The sequence below is a fragment of the Papio anubis genome, chromosome 2 (assembly GCF_008728515.1).
Source record: "Papio anubis isolate 15944 chromosome 2, Panubis1.0, whole genome shotgun sequence".
NCBI classification, from domain to species: domain Eukaryota; kingdom Metazoa; phylum Chordata; class Mammalia; order Primates; family Cercopithecidae; genus Papio; species Papio anubis.
In genome coordinates this window covers 68,804,894-68,824,239 of record NC_044977.1, presented here as the reverse complement: position 1 = coordinate 68,824,239, position 19,346 = coordinate 68,804,894, and the positions used below count along the sequence as shown (strand labels likewise).

The window sequence follows — 19,346 nt, the reverse complement described above, 5'->3', positions numbered from 1 at the left end:
CAGTGGCGTGATCTCAGCTCACTGCAACCTCCGCCTCCCGGGTTCACACCATTCTCCTGCCTCAGCCTCCTGAGTAGCTGGGATTACAGGCACGTGCCACCACGCCCGGCTAATTTTGTTTTTGTATTTTTAGTAGAGACAGGGTTTCACAGTGTTAGCCAGGATGGTCTCAATCTCCTGAGCTCGTGGTCTGCCCGCTTTGGTCTCCCAAAGTGCTGCATTACAGGTGTGAGCCACCGCGCCCGGCAAGAATTGTTTAAAATTATAATCTCATCTATGAAGGCCCAGATTTGAAGAATCTTAACAGTGAAGCTAAATTAAACTTTTACCTTTGCCGGGTGCAGTGGCTCACGCCTGTAATCCCAGCACTTTGGGAGGCCGAGGCGGGCGGATCACGAGGTCAGGACTTCAAGACCAGCCTGGCCAACATAGTGAAACCCTGTCTCTATTAAAAATACAACAAATTAGCTGGGCATGGTGGTGGGTGCCTGTAATCCCAGCTACTCGGGAGGCTGAGGCAGGAGACTCGCTTGAACCTGGGAGGCAGAGATTGCAGTGAGTCGAGATCACACCATTGCACCCCAGCCTGGGTAACAGTGCAAGACTCCATCTCAAAAACAAAAACAAAAACAAAAACAACAAAACAAAAAACTTTTACCTCCAATTACCATAAGGGAGCACAGGAAATTCACTGCTGCCGAAAGCAACACAATTTGTGACCATTAACTCCAGAACAGTGGGGGAAAAGCTATCATTTTAAATAACAGGTCCCAAGTCTGACTTGGGGGTGAGTGGAGAGCATTTGGCATCTCAAATTACTTTAACAGGGGGCCCTGTCACATCCCATGGAAAGGACACTCCGGTCTCCCCTCCACCCTCTAATCCTTCTTTCTTAAAGGAACACTCAGCAAGATAATGAATCCTTTAAATGTTACATCTTCTGTCGCGCATTATTGTGGTGCCGAAACTCTTCACATCAAACAGTCATCAGGACTATTACAAAGTGGGCTTATAAGAGAGGGGCTGAAAAGGAGCTGTGTGAAAAGAAGTGGAAAATTAAAGCTGAAGCAGTCGAAGAAAGGGCTTAATTTACTGGCATGTACAGTATGCAAATGAGATTACTCTCAGCTTAACTGCATCATTTATGTCCATAATAACGGCATCATCATTACAGGGCTCAAATTAAATTACACCATAATTAGCATATCAAAGTGATTGGTTAAAGTTTAAAACAAATACCCAATTTTGTTAATGAACAGCTGTAATTGTCATGTACACTTCAGTGAAAACTCTCTAAACAAATATATGTTTTAGAAGAGAGGAAGATTTTTTTTTTAAGGAGACAGGTCTGTAGCAGAGGTAAATTGCCTAAAAAAAAGAATGACATGGACTATTCTATTAATGTTAATATATGCTGATCATTTTCAGGTAATAAAACATTCTATCAAAACAAGGCTTCGCTTATATTTAGACACCTTCCCTGCTCTTGAAAGTGACAAACCACCAGAAACCTGCTTCTACTTGCAGCAACGATAACAATGCAGGGGTGACCTGTCTCGAACAAGCAAAGGACATGTTCAGTAACATGCTATTACTAACCCCTCATACTCATTTAAAAGACATTCATGTTCAAATCGTGCTGAGTCAAAGCTGATTTTTTTTCCCCCGTTCCAGCCCAAAGAGGGAAGAGTGACAGAAAACTTGCTGCATCTATGGGGTGGACCAGAACGCTCCTAAGCTGATGCCCTGATAACATATTAGACAGCCTCCAACTCAATTTCTCTTCATCGAATCATAGCTACACAGCAGTCTGAAACACACAGCTGCACTAGGGAAGTTTGCTCTTCCATCATCAAAATACATCAGGAGGTACAACTAGCTATTTTGTCAATTTTGGCTGGAATCAGAGTGCACACAAATTTCGTATATGTAAAACCAGACACTAATAATAAGCTTGTTTCCAAACCTTTTTGTTATAATCATTTAACGTCAGAAGAGTTTCTATACAAAAAGATTTGTCAATAATCTGGAGGCTCGCATGTGAAAAAGCTTTCCGCCTAAGATTCTCCAATTTCTTAACAACGTACCCCATATGTCCTCTGAGACAACTGTGAGGGTACATCGCTGTGATACACAGCATGGCAAGCCAAAATATATTTTGCCCAAAAAGAAAAAAAAAAAAAAAGCACTTTCAAATATACTTAACAAGCAAATTGAATGTCTTATTAAAATCGTATTATCTAAACAGTGTTCAAAAATTTAAAGAAAGTAGCTTTTCATTTTATTCATCGAGGAATCCATTAAAGCTCAGGCTCTGAAGTAGTATGTAAATTATGTGCCTTTCAAGGTAGAGCTAGGGCAAATTCACTCCATCAACTAATGATGAACCTCATTATGTGCAGGGAGGATTCATAATGAGGAAAGAGCCACCCGCCATTCCATGTTCTAACATAAATCCCTGTAAAATTTGAATATCTCCCCGTCTAATTAAAGGCTACTAATTCCAATCACCCCCTCCATGGCCCCAAAGTAAAAATAAACCTCTCTAAAAGCACAGACTACAGTTATATTTCTAAAGCAGTACTCGATCCTGTTTGGACTCAGAACCTTCCACTCAGATGTGTTTTACGACAAGCATAATTAGCAGCTTTCTAAGAAATAAACTTTGGGGCTGCTCAAGCTCCTTTTGGTTAAATACATTGAATTTCTATTTTTCAAAGAGCTTCACCTTGACAGGGCTACAGTGCATGCACAGAGATGATCCGCAGCCAAGAAACCAACAGGAATGTGCGAGCATAGTAATAACGTAAAATAAAATTCTTAGCACTCGAGTTCCGTGCTGAAGCTGAGATGTTCAGAAAAAGCCAAGCACTGTGGCATGAACCCGAGATTGCATTTGGACGGGGATGCATTCAAATCTGCTTGGGAATGACATACTTGATTCTGGAACAAACTGCTCACTTTTAATGTGGTTTGAACTAATGAACAAGTACGTCCCAGCATCTTAAGCCAAAGAAGGGCTATTCCCTCTTCTAATCACCAACTTTGATTTTTTTTTAACTGAAAACTATAGAAAGAAAATACATCGTTGCCAAACATATTTATTATGATTAATAGCCTGTAATATCCCTCACCAAGGCTTAATTTGCTCTTGTTTTCAATTATGAAGCTGCACCACTCTATTCCAGTCCCCTTTTCAGGTGGAGATGAATTTCTTGTGGTCTTTACTCTTTCTATTGTATTGCCACCCAGCAATGGGCACAATTAGTTACAAACAGCAAACCTCCACCTTGGCTCCAACAGAGCACCAGATTACACAGAATTAGAGAAGAAAATAATTGAGAAATAAGTGAAGGTGTCCAAGGAATTAAAGCAATTAGACCAAAGGGGAAAAGAAAAAGCACATATGCCAGTCACCCAAACAGACCTTCACATTAAAATTTAAAAGAAAAGAAAAAAGTCCTAAATCTGTTAATTTCGATAAACTCAGTACAGTCCCTCATCAGGGAATCTTAGCTGCTGCCATAAATTCAAGCATCCCCAAATGTCTGAAACCCCAGTTTGGTAATACAACGTACACATCAGTGTCATACCAGTGTGGATTATCCAAACCTAACGAGTCCATTCTACTAAAGATGCTGCCGCTACTTCAAGTTGCATAAAAATAAACTCCACTACATAAAAGCTGCCACAGTGCGTGCGCTCTCATCCCTCGGCTCCAAGCATGATCTCTCCCCCCTCTTTTAGGTCAGCCACTCATGCATTAGGAAGACATCCCTCCCAAAATAACTTGGCCCTCCCCCCGAAGCACAGAGTTGAGCAACCTACCTTTGTTCTGGAGTTGCAGATAATAACAGGCAAGCCTCAAGACCATGAGGATTTGGAAAAGATCAGGAGAGTTGAAAAAAGGGGGGAAAAAAAAGAAGAAGAAGAAGAAGAGGAAGAAAAAGAAATACGCCCAAGTAGAGAAGAATTGGAAGAAACAGCAGGAAAAGGCTTCTAATGAAACTGTTGTGGCTGCCACAGATCGGGGGTGTTTTCAGCAGTGTTTACACCACACCAGTGAGTACACACCTCTGCTACATCTCATCCACAACTGGTGGCATTTTTTTTCTGAATCCATGCATGACAATTAAAAGCACTGCACCTCTCTGTTTGGGAGGGGGACCACAAAAGACCTCCGCAATATTTCTTTACAATGTCTATATCACTGATGAGCATTAGTTTGAGTGACAAAGGTCCCAGGCTAAATCAACATTCTTACCTTAATGTTCCTAGTAAAAGGCTCCAGGAAACATAACTCATGAGATATGTATGCACAGATATATCTCAAGGAATTAATCCAGAGCCCTCAGATGAAGTGAGGGGGGAAAAAAAGGGAAAAAAAGAAAAAAAAGAAAAGGCAGTGGCTTACATTTCCAAACAAACGCAGCTCAGCCTGGGGAAGCGATGGCATAAAAACAGGTTTGCATATACAGAGCTCAGTGGCAGAAGCGAGAGTTCTGTAGGATTTATTTGACACTTATTTTCCGGGAAGCCTTTTGTGGAGTTGTACCGTTTGTTTCTTATTGTCTGAGAAGCAGTTAGGAGCTTTCTCCCGGAGGGGGCCTCTCAACCCCTGGCTTGGCCTCCTCTGACGGGGAGGTAACCATATTAGGATGTGTATGGTAAAGTAAACAATAACATAGTTGCAATGAAATGGAATTTTTTTTCCCCCAGCTAATGGTGTTGGGGTCAGTCCTGTCTTTTCAGCCATCCCACTAATTTTGTTTCCTAGTTCAAACAGGCCCTCCTCCTCCTTTTTTTTTTCAAGTGTTAGCTGTTTCCAAATATCTGACTGTAAATTTGCTGAGAATGTTTGCAATGTAAGAAAAAGCTTTTAACATCCAAATAAAGATCGTGCCAGTTTAATCATTAAAAGGGATGTGAATTCTCAATCCCTTGCAGAGATACAAGCCTTCTCTACCCACCCACCCCCTCCCCATCTTTCCCTGAAGGTTAAAATTACTTGGTCATTTAGAAGTACCTGCTAAATAAATCAGATTTTTAAAGAACGAGACCGTTACCTTCATAAAAATTCCTCATTCACATACTGTGTCACTGAGTGAAGAGTCTTAACCATTCATGCGCCTGAAAATTTATTACCTGAAATTTCTAGGATGGTTACTTTTACATGATAAAGCTCTTTCCCACCTCCTCCAACCACCACCACCCCCCCCACCCACAAAGAAAAAAAAGCATAAAATACTGTTGTCAAACCATCCTTTAGAAATTAGCTAATAAAATAAAAAATATTATCAAGAATGAGTTCCCAAAATGTTACATTTTTAAGAAAAGTTCTGCAGGTCCAAAAACAAACAATAAAAAGTAAGGCTGCTTTCTTGTCATGATCACTTAGTATGAAAACCACCTCCCACCACCAAGCAGTGAGTGAAACATCCCACTCAAAGGTCAGGGCTGGCTGATAAGGAGGGTAACAATGCTGATGGGGACCGGAGAGAACTGATCTGGAGGCAGCTGAGCAGCGGCGAGCCAGCCCTGGCCCTGACGCTGAGCAGGCTTCCATGTCTTTATTCCCTAGGTGAGAGCCGTGGCTGCTCTTGAAAGCAGTTTCCCTGTGAGATCAGACAAAATGAGGGTGCTTCGGTAGCGGCCAGCCCTCCGTGTGCAAGGACGGAAGGATAGGGACAATGATGCTGTCTGCTAGAACCCCAGGAACCATCTGTGTACCAGGCACCGAGGCAAAACGTGCCATGAGCAAAAGGGCACAGGCAGGGGGATAAATGATACATGTAATTAAGAATGAAGCCAGGCTGATCTAGCAAATAAAATGCATGTGGCCCTGGTGAAACTCCCAAAGCTCAGAAAGAGCTCCTCCCTAGCCTGGAACCTCTGGGCCGGCCGCTGAACTGTCTTGGTTCTTATCAGATCCATATCGTACAGAAACCTAAAACCCCTGCAACTCATGTTTTATTAAAACATGTTTAGCATTCTTTTTAAAGATAGGTTTTAACCCCAAATACCCACGAAATTAAATCTCCTATGCCACTTATCTGCACTGCTGGGCAAAAACTAAAGTTGAGCTAAACAGAGAGATAGCAAAATCAATAAATCACACGAAACAAGTAGCAGTTCAAAAGTTCAAAGATATGATGGCCAGTTCAGCGCGTCTTAGCACTCACCCAATAATAACTCGTCTCCGTCACTCCTCATAGTATAGACAATTTCATGGCATCATTTTCATTAGCCTGTCTCAGGGAAAATTGCTAGCTATTTATGTATACGCTAAAATAAATTAGCCATTTCATCGAGCAATGTGATTCTTATAAAATACATTAACACAATACTCGATTTTCCAGTTGGAGTAAATAAATAAATCAATACATTCAATACAGGGTGATTCTTTTACTGTGGCGCTACAGCTCTCAGCATAAGTGTTTTTATTGGGTTTATTTGTTTCAATAAAAATTGAAATGGGCCAGTGATCTCAGTGCTAGCATCTTTTTAAAAAATCCATCCAATATTGGGGAAAGTATTGTGCAGAACATTCAAACTTATAATTTTATTCAAGAATCATTTTCATTATGTATTATTCCACAACCTGGTTCTGTTGGAAAATTTCACAAAGAGAAAGGGGGAAATCCTGCCAGGTGTTTGACTCTGGTGGCGTTTCTGTGCTGCAGACCCCAGTCAGAGGGTGATGCTTCTGAGACAGCAGCGCTTGGCTGAGCTGCGACCTTCTGCTTGGAATGCGCCTCTTCCCTGGGTAGGGAGAAACGACAATGGGACAAGTGCCAGATGGCCTCCTCTGTCACACCTTATGGAATGCCATTGATTGTGGCTCAGAGAAGGCCATTTATTCCAACCTCTGGGGGAAAGACCAGGGTATCACGACTACAGGGAAGAAGAGAGAGGTGTGCTGCTGCTGTAAATAAAATCAGGCCGAGGGCCTGCGAGCAACTTTGGTGGCGAAATCAAGATACACCAGGCAGGAGATTTTCTGCAAGTCACCAGCACAGTGAAAAGGGAAATATGGTAGTGGATATCTGTTGTTTTTGTCTGCCCAATATCCATGCTCCCCTTTCTCTGATGACACTAGCCTGATTTTTCTTGGGGGGAAACGCCCATTCCTCACTGTCAGTCCTAATGGTTCACAGGAGGCTGAAGCATCTCTCAGCTCCAGAGGGTGGAGCCATAACCCAAGTCTGACCAATCAGTGAGTTCTGCTCTGCCAGCCACACTGATTGGCTGATGGATGGACATGTCCCAAGAATGATACTCAACTACTAGCATTCCATAGGAACTACTGGGAGAGAGAAAGGCTGTCCTTCTGCTGGCTTGCTAAACTTTTAAAAGCATGAATCGGGCTTGCCTCCACAAAAACAAAGCTGGCTGAACAGAGGCCAGGACACAGCAGCAAGAAGGTGAGCACAATAGCAAGACAGATTCCTAACAATGCTCACAGAGAACAGGCCTCCTCCTGGACTTGTCAATTACACAAGCCAATTAAATTCCCTTATTTGCTCAGCCAGCTGGAGTTGGCTTTGGGTCATTTGCAACCATAAGGTGCCACACAGGAGCCCAAAATAGATAGTGTTCTATATGTAGCTCTCCTACTCTACAATATATGTTAGCCTTTATGGGAAGGCAAACCAACTAAACACACACAAATCAATTAACTCTCATAACTAATACTCAAAATCTGTAGGATCTCGTGTTTCCTACGTAATTAACCAGTTCATCAGCCATGCTCTCTTCCTGCTAATAATAGAGTTGGAAAAAGAAGTCAGGACCCACAGTCAGAAAGAACTCAAGATGATCTCAAAGCAAACTAAACTGGAAATCTAAAAAAATCCAGCATGGCTGGGTGCGGTGGCTCACGCCTGTAATCCCAGCACTTTGGGAGGCCGAGGCGGGTAGATCACGAGGTTAGGAATTTGAGACCAGCCTAACCAACATGGTGAAACTCTGTCTCTACTAAAAATACAAAAATTAGCTGGGCGTAGTGGCATGCACCTGTAATCCCAGCTATTCGGGTGGCTGAGGCAGGAGGATCGCTTGAACCTGGGAGGCAGAGGTTGCTGTGAGCCAAGATCGTGCCACTGCACTCCAGCCTGGGTGTCAGAGCAACACTTTATCTCAAAAAAAAAAAAAAAAAAAAAAAATCCAGCATGAAGTTGAATACAGACTTAAGAAGCTCCTCTCCAGGCTCCTCATAGTTATGGTTCAGTCAGGGATGGACCAACCTATGAGTTTAGGAGAATGGCCAGCTGGTTCACACAACAGGCCTTAGGCCTGCTGTGGAATCCTTAGTCTTGTGGTCACTGATCACAAAAAAGCCAGTGGGAACGGTAGGAAGGAGAAAGAGCTGCACTGGTCATTGAAAAGAGAGCTGCATTGGTCATTGAAAAGAGGCCAACACAAACTTCCCAGCCCCAACACTTTCTGAATGCTTTTGTGTAGAATTTCTGCAGATGCTGGAAACCCAGGAGGCACCAAAGTGAACATCCTAACTTAGCACTGGAGGAAAGAAAATAACTGAATGGAGTTTAGAGTCATGTGGATGCCAGAGGCCATAGGCAAGCTAGAAACAATATAGTAAGTAACATTTAAGCTGGGATGGAGTGGGCAGGGTCCTGCCCCCTGCCTGGCATTTAGCCCTGGCTCCAGCCCAGCCAGCCCAGCAAACCAGGGCTTTGACTTCCTCTTCCTGGGCGGGAAGGAACCCCAGATCAATTCAGTCAGCCTTTCTTGGGACTGGTAACCATAGTAACATAAACAATAACAAAAACAACAATAATAGAAGCTACCAATTTATTCTTAAATATGCCAGCAGTTATACTAGTCACTTTACATCCATTTCCTCACCTAATCTTTACAATCACCTTGTAAAATGCAGGCTGTTACTATTTCCATTTTGAAAGTGAGGAGACTGAGGCTCAGAGAGGTTAAATAATCTGCTCTTGGCCACACAACAGCTAAGCAGTCGAGTCCAGATCTGAACCCACCCCTCTGGCTGAGACACCTGATCCTTGGACACCATACTGGCATCCAACTGCTGCCAAGCAGGAATGTCAGTACCAGCCCCTGTTGCTCACACAAATGCCCTGAATAATGAAGCTGGCCTGGAGTACAAGCCAATCCACTCCACCCCAAGACATCATGACTTAGATGGCAGGCTCCACTCAGTTGGAAGGGAGAGGGTAGGTGAGGAGGGGAGAAGACAGGGAATAAAGGGAAACACCACCACAACTGCCTTATTTCTTCAGCCTCAGCAGCATCAGTGTCAACCAGACTCCCCATGCAACCCAATGGATCCTCCCTTGCCTCTAACTGGGGGCCATGTGACTCAGAACAAGTCTTTTCTGAACCTAATCACAGGTTTAACCCTACCTAGCACCAATATTATATCCAAAACACATGTTGTCTGACATCTGTACAATGAGAATTGCTTTAAAATTTGAACTGAGGAGCTGGGAGCCACAGAAGCCCACCCCACCAGAGAGTGGGATTTTTCAACCTCAGTACTAGGAACATTTTGAGCCAGAAAATTAAGTATTCATTATGTAAGCTACCCTGTGAATTGCAGGATGTTGAACAGCATTCCTAGATGCTAGTAGCCCATGCCCCTACCACATTTGTGACCTCCAAAAACGTCTCCAGCCATTGCCAAATGTCCCCTGCTGGGGAATATCACTCCTGGTTGAGAACCATTTGTCTAGAGCATCATTGCCCAACAGAACGTTCTGTGACAACGGAAATGTTCTATGCCTACAACATGCAATAGGGTAGCCGATAGCCACATGAGGCTCCTGAGCACTTGAAATATGGCTAGTGTCACTGAGGAACTGAATTTTTAATTTTATGTAAGCTTAATTAATTTAAGTAGCCACCCATGCCTAGTGGCTGCCACATCTGGGACTGTGCAGTTTTAGAGGGGTCACAGAATTTCCATATTCATGACAATCAGATCTTCAGCAGATGGATACTTGGTTTCCAGTTCAAAATTCTTCATATTCATTAAAAATTGTATTTTCTTCTCAATGGAAATTAATAAATTCTAAAATTGAAAGTGTTTTTTTTTTTTTGCACTGGGCACAGTGGCTCACGCCTGTAATCCCAGCACTTTGGGAGGCTGAGGCGGGCAGATCACCTGAGGTCAGGAGTTCGAGACTAGCCTGGCCAGAATGGTGAAACTCCATTTCTACTAAAAATATAAAAATTAGCTGGGCATGGTGGCGCACATCTGTAATCCCAGCTACTCAGGAGGCTGAGGCAGGAGAATCGCTTGAACCTGGGAGGCAGAGTTTACAGTGAGCCGAAATTGCGCCACTGCACTCCAGCTTGGGTGACAGAGCGAGACTGTGTCTCAAAAAAAAAAAAAAAAAAAGAAAAAAAAGAAAAGTGTTTTTTGGTAATGACTTTTTAAAAATTCCGTTCTTACTTTGAATCTTTTCATCAAATTTAAATAAAAATTATTTTTTATAAACACGGTTTTGATTAGAATTGTAGATTTATATAATTGAGTAACTTGAAAGATTTATGCCTGTAGATTAGAACCAAGTGCACTCTTTAAGAAACTAGTTGCAAAATAATTTCTTTTTTCACTGTTAGAAAAATGTACTTGCTACTCTCTTCGGGACACATTGAATGTAAACTGTGTCTTCAGAGACATCAGCTATCCTACAGAAAGTGCTCTGCCTCAGCAACTCAAATAACTCATACCATTTGGAGACGAGAGTAACACTGTGACAAGTTTCTTAAGCAGTCACGTGCCTCCATCCTGTCCCTCCCCTGAAAAATCCAAAATGTACACAATTCAGGTGAAGCTTTCCACTGTAGCTCAAGGTGTGATGGATTTTTCGGCTTAGCAAGAAAGATTAGTATTGATGTAACAAAGTGACTGTAAAACCAGCCGTACAACGTTATAAATACATCATAGCTGTCAGGATGTTTCTTTCGCAATGGGCAAATACAGAACCAAAGACCATTTGGAAGCGGGGGTGGTGGTCATACACAACACCATGTGTGGGGTGGGAAACATCCAGAACTATGGCGCTGAGCAGGAAGCTGAGCCATCTACAAAATATTTCCTGAGTGATATATAGAGAGCTTAAGATGGGATAAAGCCTGATGATGAACAAAGTCAACAAAGTGCGTTGGAGTTACCCACACTGTCTAGATACCAAGACATTTCAGCTTTAGCAATGATATGAGAATCCAAAAATGTACCGTCATTCTGAATAACTGTGAACCTAATAATATTTATATCTATCTCCTTTGTAGGCTCAATGAAGACTTTAGGTTAACCTCCACTGGTCAAGTATGAAGTGTTACCCATATGGCACACACTACTGGATTGCAACCCAATAGCCAATCCCAACTCGTTCTTTCTCTTTTCCCTCCCTCTTCTCCCACCTCCTACTCCCCAAACTGAAAAAATGAGATGCTCCCCCTTCCCAGCTTTCTCTGCGGTTAGGGATGGTGATCTAATTTATTTCTGGCCAAAAGATATAAGGGGAAGATGACTGAAAAGATATACGGGGAAAATGACTTTTTTTCTTCTCGATAAGAGGACACTAAGAGATCTCTTTCTCTCCCTGCTCTGTCCTTTTCCTTACTTTGTGCCTTTAAATGAAACCATGTAGGAAGGTGATGCCTGGTGCTTCAGCAGCCATCTTGTGGCCAAGAGGGAAAAGTTGAAGGAATCAAAGAGCTTTCCCAACCCCACACTAAGGTGCCAAACCAGTCCTGGCGCTGCCTATCTTCAGACTTCTGGGCAAGTAAATAATGAATTTCCTCATGTTTTCAGCCACTGTTGAGCAGTGAGGTGTTCTATGAACACATGCTAATTGATGTATCCCAAATTCCAAGAAGGACTAAAGAAAAGTCACTTCCTTGAGGGAGTGGGACTAATAAAAAGTGTAATTAGCCAATCTCCCAGTATCTAAATTGGTTCCCTAAGAACTTGTCACTGAAGAAAACAATTCTTAGTCATTAGAGTATCCCTGAAGAACAACAATGCTTCAGGCCCCCTGAGTGCCAACTTCATGCAAGGCTTTTACTGAAGTGGTTTACTTACGTCACCCAGTCTTCTGACACCCTTACTTGACAGGTACTACGATTTTCCCAATGTTTGAGATAAAGAAACAGAAGCGGATGGAAGTGAAACAAAATGTCCTAGGCCAACAGCTGTTAGAGAAAACCTGGTCCCAGAGTAGGGAAACGGTTACACATGTGGCCTCAACTGCAAAACATGGTCAATGCCAACCAAGTGATACACCTTTCTTACTCTAACATGTAACAGCAGACACCTGGGCTCAGGGCATAGGTTACACACTGTCATTAGAGCTGTGCCTCAGTTTGCAATGGAAATCGAAGGAAGGATTCATAGGCTAGTCTTGCAGTGGCCCCAGATGCTCCCTGAGAGAGGTAACAGCAGCATCCACAATGCAGCTGACATCACGAGCAGGCAAGGGTGTTGCTTCACGGCTATCTGTTTCCATGTACTGGGCCAAGTGGGGCATGGCCTGCTGCCTATAGTCCATCCCCCAATTTTAACATCAAAAAAAAAAATTAAAAGGTCAAAAAAAATCCTTCAAGGGAAGTTGCTAAAAGGAGGCCCATGTTAGAAAGAAGTCACTTAGAAACATTAAGAGGCAGGTTGGTGTGTTGGATAGATGCAGCAAATGCACTGGCGTGGACAGCTGGGCACACATCTTAGGGTAGACAAAGAACCATCAGGCAACTTGGCTTCATAATTTTTGCTATGTTGAGTAATTAGCTTGACCTCTCTGAACCTCAGGTTTTCCACTTTAATATGGAAATAATGGATGTGTTTAACTTTAGTGAGTTGTGGTGAGAATTAAATGAAATGATACATGTCCAAGTTCTCATCTGTTAGTAAATGCACAATGATACTTAGCTACCATCATCACCATCATTATCATCAGTATTTAATGATAATAAAGTGCAATATTACTATGAAGCATGTAACCCAGTACTCAGCATGTGCTAGGTTCTCAGTAAATACTCTTTTCCTCTTCTCTCTCCCTTCCACAAATAACTCAAAGATTTAACTCTGATATGATGCACCTATTGTAATTTTTAAAAAATATTAATAAGCTCATCCCTCTAAAATGGTACTGGGCTTGGTGTTATGGTAGATGTAAAGACAAAGAAAGCTTCAATGGACATATGACCACATAATAAATATGCCAAATGAAAAAAGTATGTACTCATTAAAAATGTAATTAATTAAATATATGTAGCACTAACATATAAAAAAATGTTATACATGTAAGGATAGCCCTTCCACTTACTAAGTTTCTCCGGGTATTAAGAACAGAGGTACTTATGATTTTAAAAATATTTTGCCTTATAGTTCAAATTTTCTGCTATGAACATGTACTCCTTACAAATTTGGAGGAAAAGACATTACTTTGCAAAAGATAAAAAACAGAAGTTTCTACCTTCCAATTGGTTTTCTAGGGGTGAACAGTTAATAATTTGTCAACCACATAAATGTTAACAAATCTATAAGAAATTTTAAAATTACTAAACATTTAACTAATCCAACCTCCATGCCTTAATAAGTTACTCTGGGTATTTTCCTCCTCCCTAACTTTCTAGTCTCACTAGAAGCAAAATTTTCCCCTTGGTTTCAACCCTGCTTTTCTCTTCCCATTAAGAATAGTGGGAAGAGAAAATTCAGAGTACATTTTCAAGCCCCCCACAAAATGTGACTAGAATGTACAGATAGGTTGGGCACACAAAAATAAATAACCTATTAGGAGTCATGACTACTGGGCTGGCCTCACTCATGGCGGTATTGCGGACCGGCATTTGCTAAAAAGTTTTTCCTTATTGGTTGGTTGGCCTCAAAGAGCTCTGTGAATGCCAGGACTTATGATAAGCTATGACACACTTAACTGTTACATATTAATGTTCATGATAATGCAATCTTTCATTTGGGTGATTTAAAAGTCCCTCTAGTCCGACTTACAGTTAGATATACACTGAATGCTTCATCAATCATAACCATTTTTATTCTCAGTCTTGTGCAAAAATACTAGAGAAGGTGAATTCCAGCTACACATCGAAGAGGGCTTTACTGTTAGCCCTGAAAAATTTCACTCTTTTCTCATGTACGCTGGATTCCAACAGTTTCTGCTTAACCATTCTATTTACCTGTGTCTTTCACTGTAGCTGATCTTATCTACAGGGTAAAAGCAAATCCACATTCATATCTCTACTATAGGGTCAAATCTCCATATCTTATATGGAGAAAGCATTTCACAGTTACGAGCTTGACAAAATGCCCAGCATTGCAACATCTGAAATACTTGGGAGCAAGCAGCATGAGAAGCTCACAGCAACTTGAACAGAGCTTTTTAAAAGGAGGATTTAGAACCATCTCACAACAAGAACCAATGGGCCCACTTATCGCCAAGCAGTGAATCGGTGATCACACCTACCCTAATAAATGCACTTGAAAGAAACTACACCCTTTTCCCATTCCTGTAAGGGCTTGTCGTAGTTTCATGGCCAAAATCTTCCCACAATTAACCTTGGACCTACAGATCGTAAGGCACCTCAAGACAGAGGCAGCAATCAGACTAGCCACTATCCAACATGGTCTTGTCCTACCTTGACTGCAATTATCTTCTAAATTAGAAACACAAGAATTGTTTAGGTCAGAATATAACAGCCCAGTAGCCTCACACTGTCCCCATGTGTAACACAGAAGTAAATGCAACTATAGAGACAGAAAAATCTGTACCGCAAAATGTTTTGCTTGGGGTGGGGGTGAGTTAAGCCTAATCCTCTAAAATGAAATTTTAAAAAAATATCTAACATACATGTATTCCACATTTATATTTTGATTTTATTATGTTTCCTCGCTTTCATACTCTTAAGTTCTCCCATCTTAACAATCTTCTTTTAGGCTAACAAATTTGTTTTGATGCCTAGGTTACTGGTTGAGCTCTTAAGGCAAGGAAACACTAAATTATTGGAATTCAGTGGGGAGATGCTTCCAGGGTAAAGGTTCTCTGTTTATTAGCAAAAGAAAAGCATTCAACCAATCTGACTTGTAAGTCTGATAAAATCTCCGTGGAAAAACTGATTCTATTATGATGAGTAATCCTTGGAGATGAAAAATGACAAATACACATATTATGTTTTATTATATATTAATTCTAAAAGGGTCTGAAACGAAACTCAAGTAAGCCATCTTTTAGATGTTGGAAAATGGCAAACTTCCCCACAAACTACAAGAAAGAAGTAATTAAAGTAAATGAACATGAAATTAAACAGCACCCCTATAAAGCAGGATATAAAAGTAAAGATTATTGGGGGAAAAAGATTGTCTTCCTGCTCTATATTAATCTCATGAATTGTGCATTTACTCTATTTCTCTTTTATTATTTGATGATGAGTTTTTAGAGCTTGGGTTTTATGAGGACTAGCTGGAGGAAGGTCTTCAGCAGCGAGCTAAGCTACAGCTCTTGGTATGTTATTGTATCTTTCCCAATGACATAAATACCAGATGAAGACATCCAAAGTAAAGGCAGGCTCATCAAACTTCCTGTGATGCAAAACTGGGAAGTTTCCTCACAACGTCAAAGACAGAGTCAAGAGCCTGCTCAGAAAGGAGGTTGAAAGCCACAAAAGATGGGACTCCAGAGAGCAAACATGTGCCTCTCTCCAATCAACTCCACTATTCCTGTAGAGTTCAGGGACAGCAGGGGTTTGTTGAATTTGGTGGTGGGGGCGGGGCATCCAGAATCCATTCTCACTTCAGTTTTCATTTAAGGAATTACTTCCCCCCACTGTTGCATGCAGGCTGGGACTCTTAGTCAAGATCCTCTGCCCTGTCATTGCCATGGGGTAGGTATGGGACTTAGACTAGGCCTGTCTGATTCATCTGAGTAGACTGATGTGAGGACAGAAACATGTTTGAGGAGTACTGATTTTAGCAGTGGCTGTGATCAGTTGGCGAAGATACTGGCACTTCCTATACACTGGGATTGTCCTGCTTCTTATCTTTTACCCACCTTCTATTCATTCTGAGCTACAGGCTATTCATCCAGTATCTTCTTTTAAGGATTACCTTTAAATTGGCCAAAGGTAATCTCTGTTAGTTGTGACCAAAGAACTCAAGCAGTATGATGGAGAGGCCCTTGCCTGAAGCTGATTCATGGGAGGAAGCTGAGTTTATTGAACTCTTGATGAATATAATTCACAATATGTGATACAGTGCTTCTTTGTTATAGGCACTCCTAAATTATAAAAATTTGGCCAATGGTCACTTAAAGAAAGACCAGTGGCTGAACCTGCAAGTCAGGAATTTTCTTACCAGTTCTTTGCAGCAGTTTTGGAAATATTTTAAAAATGCAGAATGGGACCAGGCATGGTGGTTCATGCCTGTAATCCCAACACTTTGGAAGGCCGAGGCGGGCAGATCACCTAAGGTCAGAAGCTTCGAGACCAGCCTGGCCAACATGGTGAAACCCCATCTCTACTAAAAATACAAAGGGAAAAAAAAAAAAAAAAAGTCAAGGGTAGTGGTAGGCACCTGTAATCTCAGCTACTTGGAAGGCTGAAGTGGGAGAATCGCTTGAACTCAGGAGGCGGAGGTTGCAGTAAGCTAAGATCATGCCATTGCATTCCAGCCTGGGCAACAAGAATGAAACTCTACCTCAAATAAAAAAAAAAAAAAAAAAAAAAGCAGAATGGGTAAAAAGAGGAGGTGACTGAAAGGAAATTTCCAGGATGTAGAAAGAAAAAGAAATGGAGCCACGGGAGTATTTCTTGAAGGACTGAGGATTCTTAATCTGGATTTCCAGGGGCCACGGCAAATCATTATAATGTATTTCTCAGGCGTTGTGGTGAAAACAACATGGACTTTTAGAAACATGTAGACCTGTGTGCAAATGTCTGCACTTCCATTTACCAGCTATGTGACCCAAACAAGTCACATAATCTTTCTCGACCTCAGTTTTCTCATCTGTAAAATGGGATAACAATCATAGCTAGAACTCACTCATAAGCCACTTGGCAGGAGCAAACATGACGGTGAACACAAAATACCTCGCAGTCCTGATGCACAGTAGGCCCTCAACAAAATGGTAATTTGTTTTTACTGCGCTTAATAACATCCACAGAGTGCCTATGAATATCTACATAGTATGCTCTGGGCACACAAAAATAAATTAAATAGGTTCTTACCTTCAGGCAAGAATTTGTGGCTTTCGAATCTGAAAAGAACCCACTAAAATACAGAGCAGACTTGAACAAAGGTTATAATGAAATACAAACATACACTTGTGGGAGCCCAGACAAAAGAGTGAGTCACACAGGCTGAGTTCAATTGAAAAGGCTTCACAGAAGTCATATTTGAGCCAAGCCTTGAAGGATGAGTAGGATGTTAATAGGTAGGAGAGGGAGAAAAAAAAGAGGGACGATTGGCATCCAACACTGAAGGAAGCAGTAATAGGAGCTACAGAAGTTCAAGGGTAGGGCAAACAAAGGGCAGAATAAGGGGTCTGGTGTAAGCTGCTTGAGCACTCCTGTGTCAATCCTTAACTCCCAGCAGGCGGCTGGTCCCTTAGGTGACACCCAGATATTTTGTGGAAAGCTAGACTGGAGGAACTTCTAGAAGACACAGAGACTGGGGCCAGCTGATAAAGAGCTTTGGAGGCAATGCTAAGGAGCCAAGTCTTCATTCTACAGGCAGGAAGGCACGGACAGGAAGGGCAGAAAGCAGGAGAGACTTCAGAGGTCAAATGAACAGGGAGCAGCAGTTGGAAGGACGTAGGAGGGGAATAAGAAGGGGGAGCTTTGCTTAAGGCCTTAAGTGTGGGAACCTATCTTTTTGAACTGAAGCAATTCTGTGTTTAGGACTATCACTGGTAATATTAACAAAGTCAGTGCTGACCACAGAGAAACCTTTGACAGTAGCCCTAAGAATGGGATGGGCTGAGGCCAGGCGCGGTGGCTCAAGCCTGTAATCCCAGCACTTTGGGAGGCTGAGACGGCCGGATCACGAGGTCAGGAGATCAAGACCATCCTGGCTAACACAGTGAAATCCCGTCTCTACTAAAAATACAAAAAATGAGCCAGGCACGGTGGCATGCGCCTGTAGTCCCAGCGACTCGGGAGGCGGAGGCAGGAGAATTGCTTGAACCTGGGAGGCAGAGGTGTAGTGAGCCGAGATGGCACCACTGCACTTCAGCCTGGGTGAGAATGAGACTCTTAGGAAAAAAAAAAAAAAAGAAATAAAGAATGAGATGGGCTGCCCCATGGGCATGAGTGGGCATGGCAACCAAAGCCTTCTAATAGAACGCAGAAGAGCCCAAGCTTAAAGCACAGACAAGCTACAGTGTGACCTTGCCGAGCTCACTTCACCTCTCAGTGTCTTAGTTTTATGACCTAGAAAATGGTGTCAGCTGCAGTATATCTTTGTAAGGTTATCATCAGGACGAAAAGAGAAGACATATGTAAAGGATTCAGAATGGTTTGCTGAACTGGCACACACAAAGTGCTCAGTAAATATTACCTCCTATCATTCCTATTATTTTTCTTATTAGCCACCAAGGATGGTGAAAAAGGAGAACCAATGTCCCAAATGACTCACTTCCTAAGTCTATGATTCCTGTGTTGGAAGAAAACTAAACCCTATGGGCGTCTGGTAAAAGGAGCCGACCCCAATCAACTGCTTTTTCATAGACGGACTAGATGGTTTGTGATTAGCAATGATAAGAAGAAAAAGAAGGATGAACAACTGTAACTGAAACAGGGTTGTGATGAAACAAAAGTGCCTACACATCAATTAACTATCCATATTAAGAGGAGGTGCCTATCACCTAGAACAGCATACTCACAGGCACTGGGGGAATGCTTAGAGATGTGGATGCCACCTGCTAGTTACGTATAAAGTCCCTTAAGACAAGGGAGCCCAGATTAAGCTCCACAGGTAAGCCCCTTTGGTGGGCAGAGGGTGGGGGTGCTGCTGCAGGATCAGCGTGGTACCCAATTAGGCAGGGACATGAAGGAAGAGGTGAGGAAGGGCAGCAGGGAACTAACCAGGGACACTCTTTTCTTTTCTTTTTGAGACAGTCTCGCTCTGTCGCCCAGGCTGGAGTGCGGCTCACTGCAAGCTCCGCCTCCGGGGTTCACGCCATTCTCCTGCTTCAGCCTCCCAAATAGCTTGGGACTACAGGCGCCCGCCACCATGCCCGCTAATTTTTTTGTATTTTTAGTACAGACAGGGTTTCACTGTGTTAGCCAGGATGGTCTTGATCTCCTGACCTTGTGATCCACCCACCTCAGTCCCCCAAAGT

At 42.3% G+C, this 19,346-nt stretch overlaps 1 protein-coding gene across 9 annotated transcripts in view; it reads right to left on the bottom strand.

Annotated features, from left to right (window-relative positions):
- Window positions 1–19,346, bottom strand: part of FOXP1 (forkhead box P1) — a 631,238-nt gene that overhangs the window by 288,763 nt on the left and 323,129 nt on the right. The window lies entirely within an intron of this gene.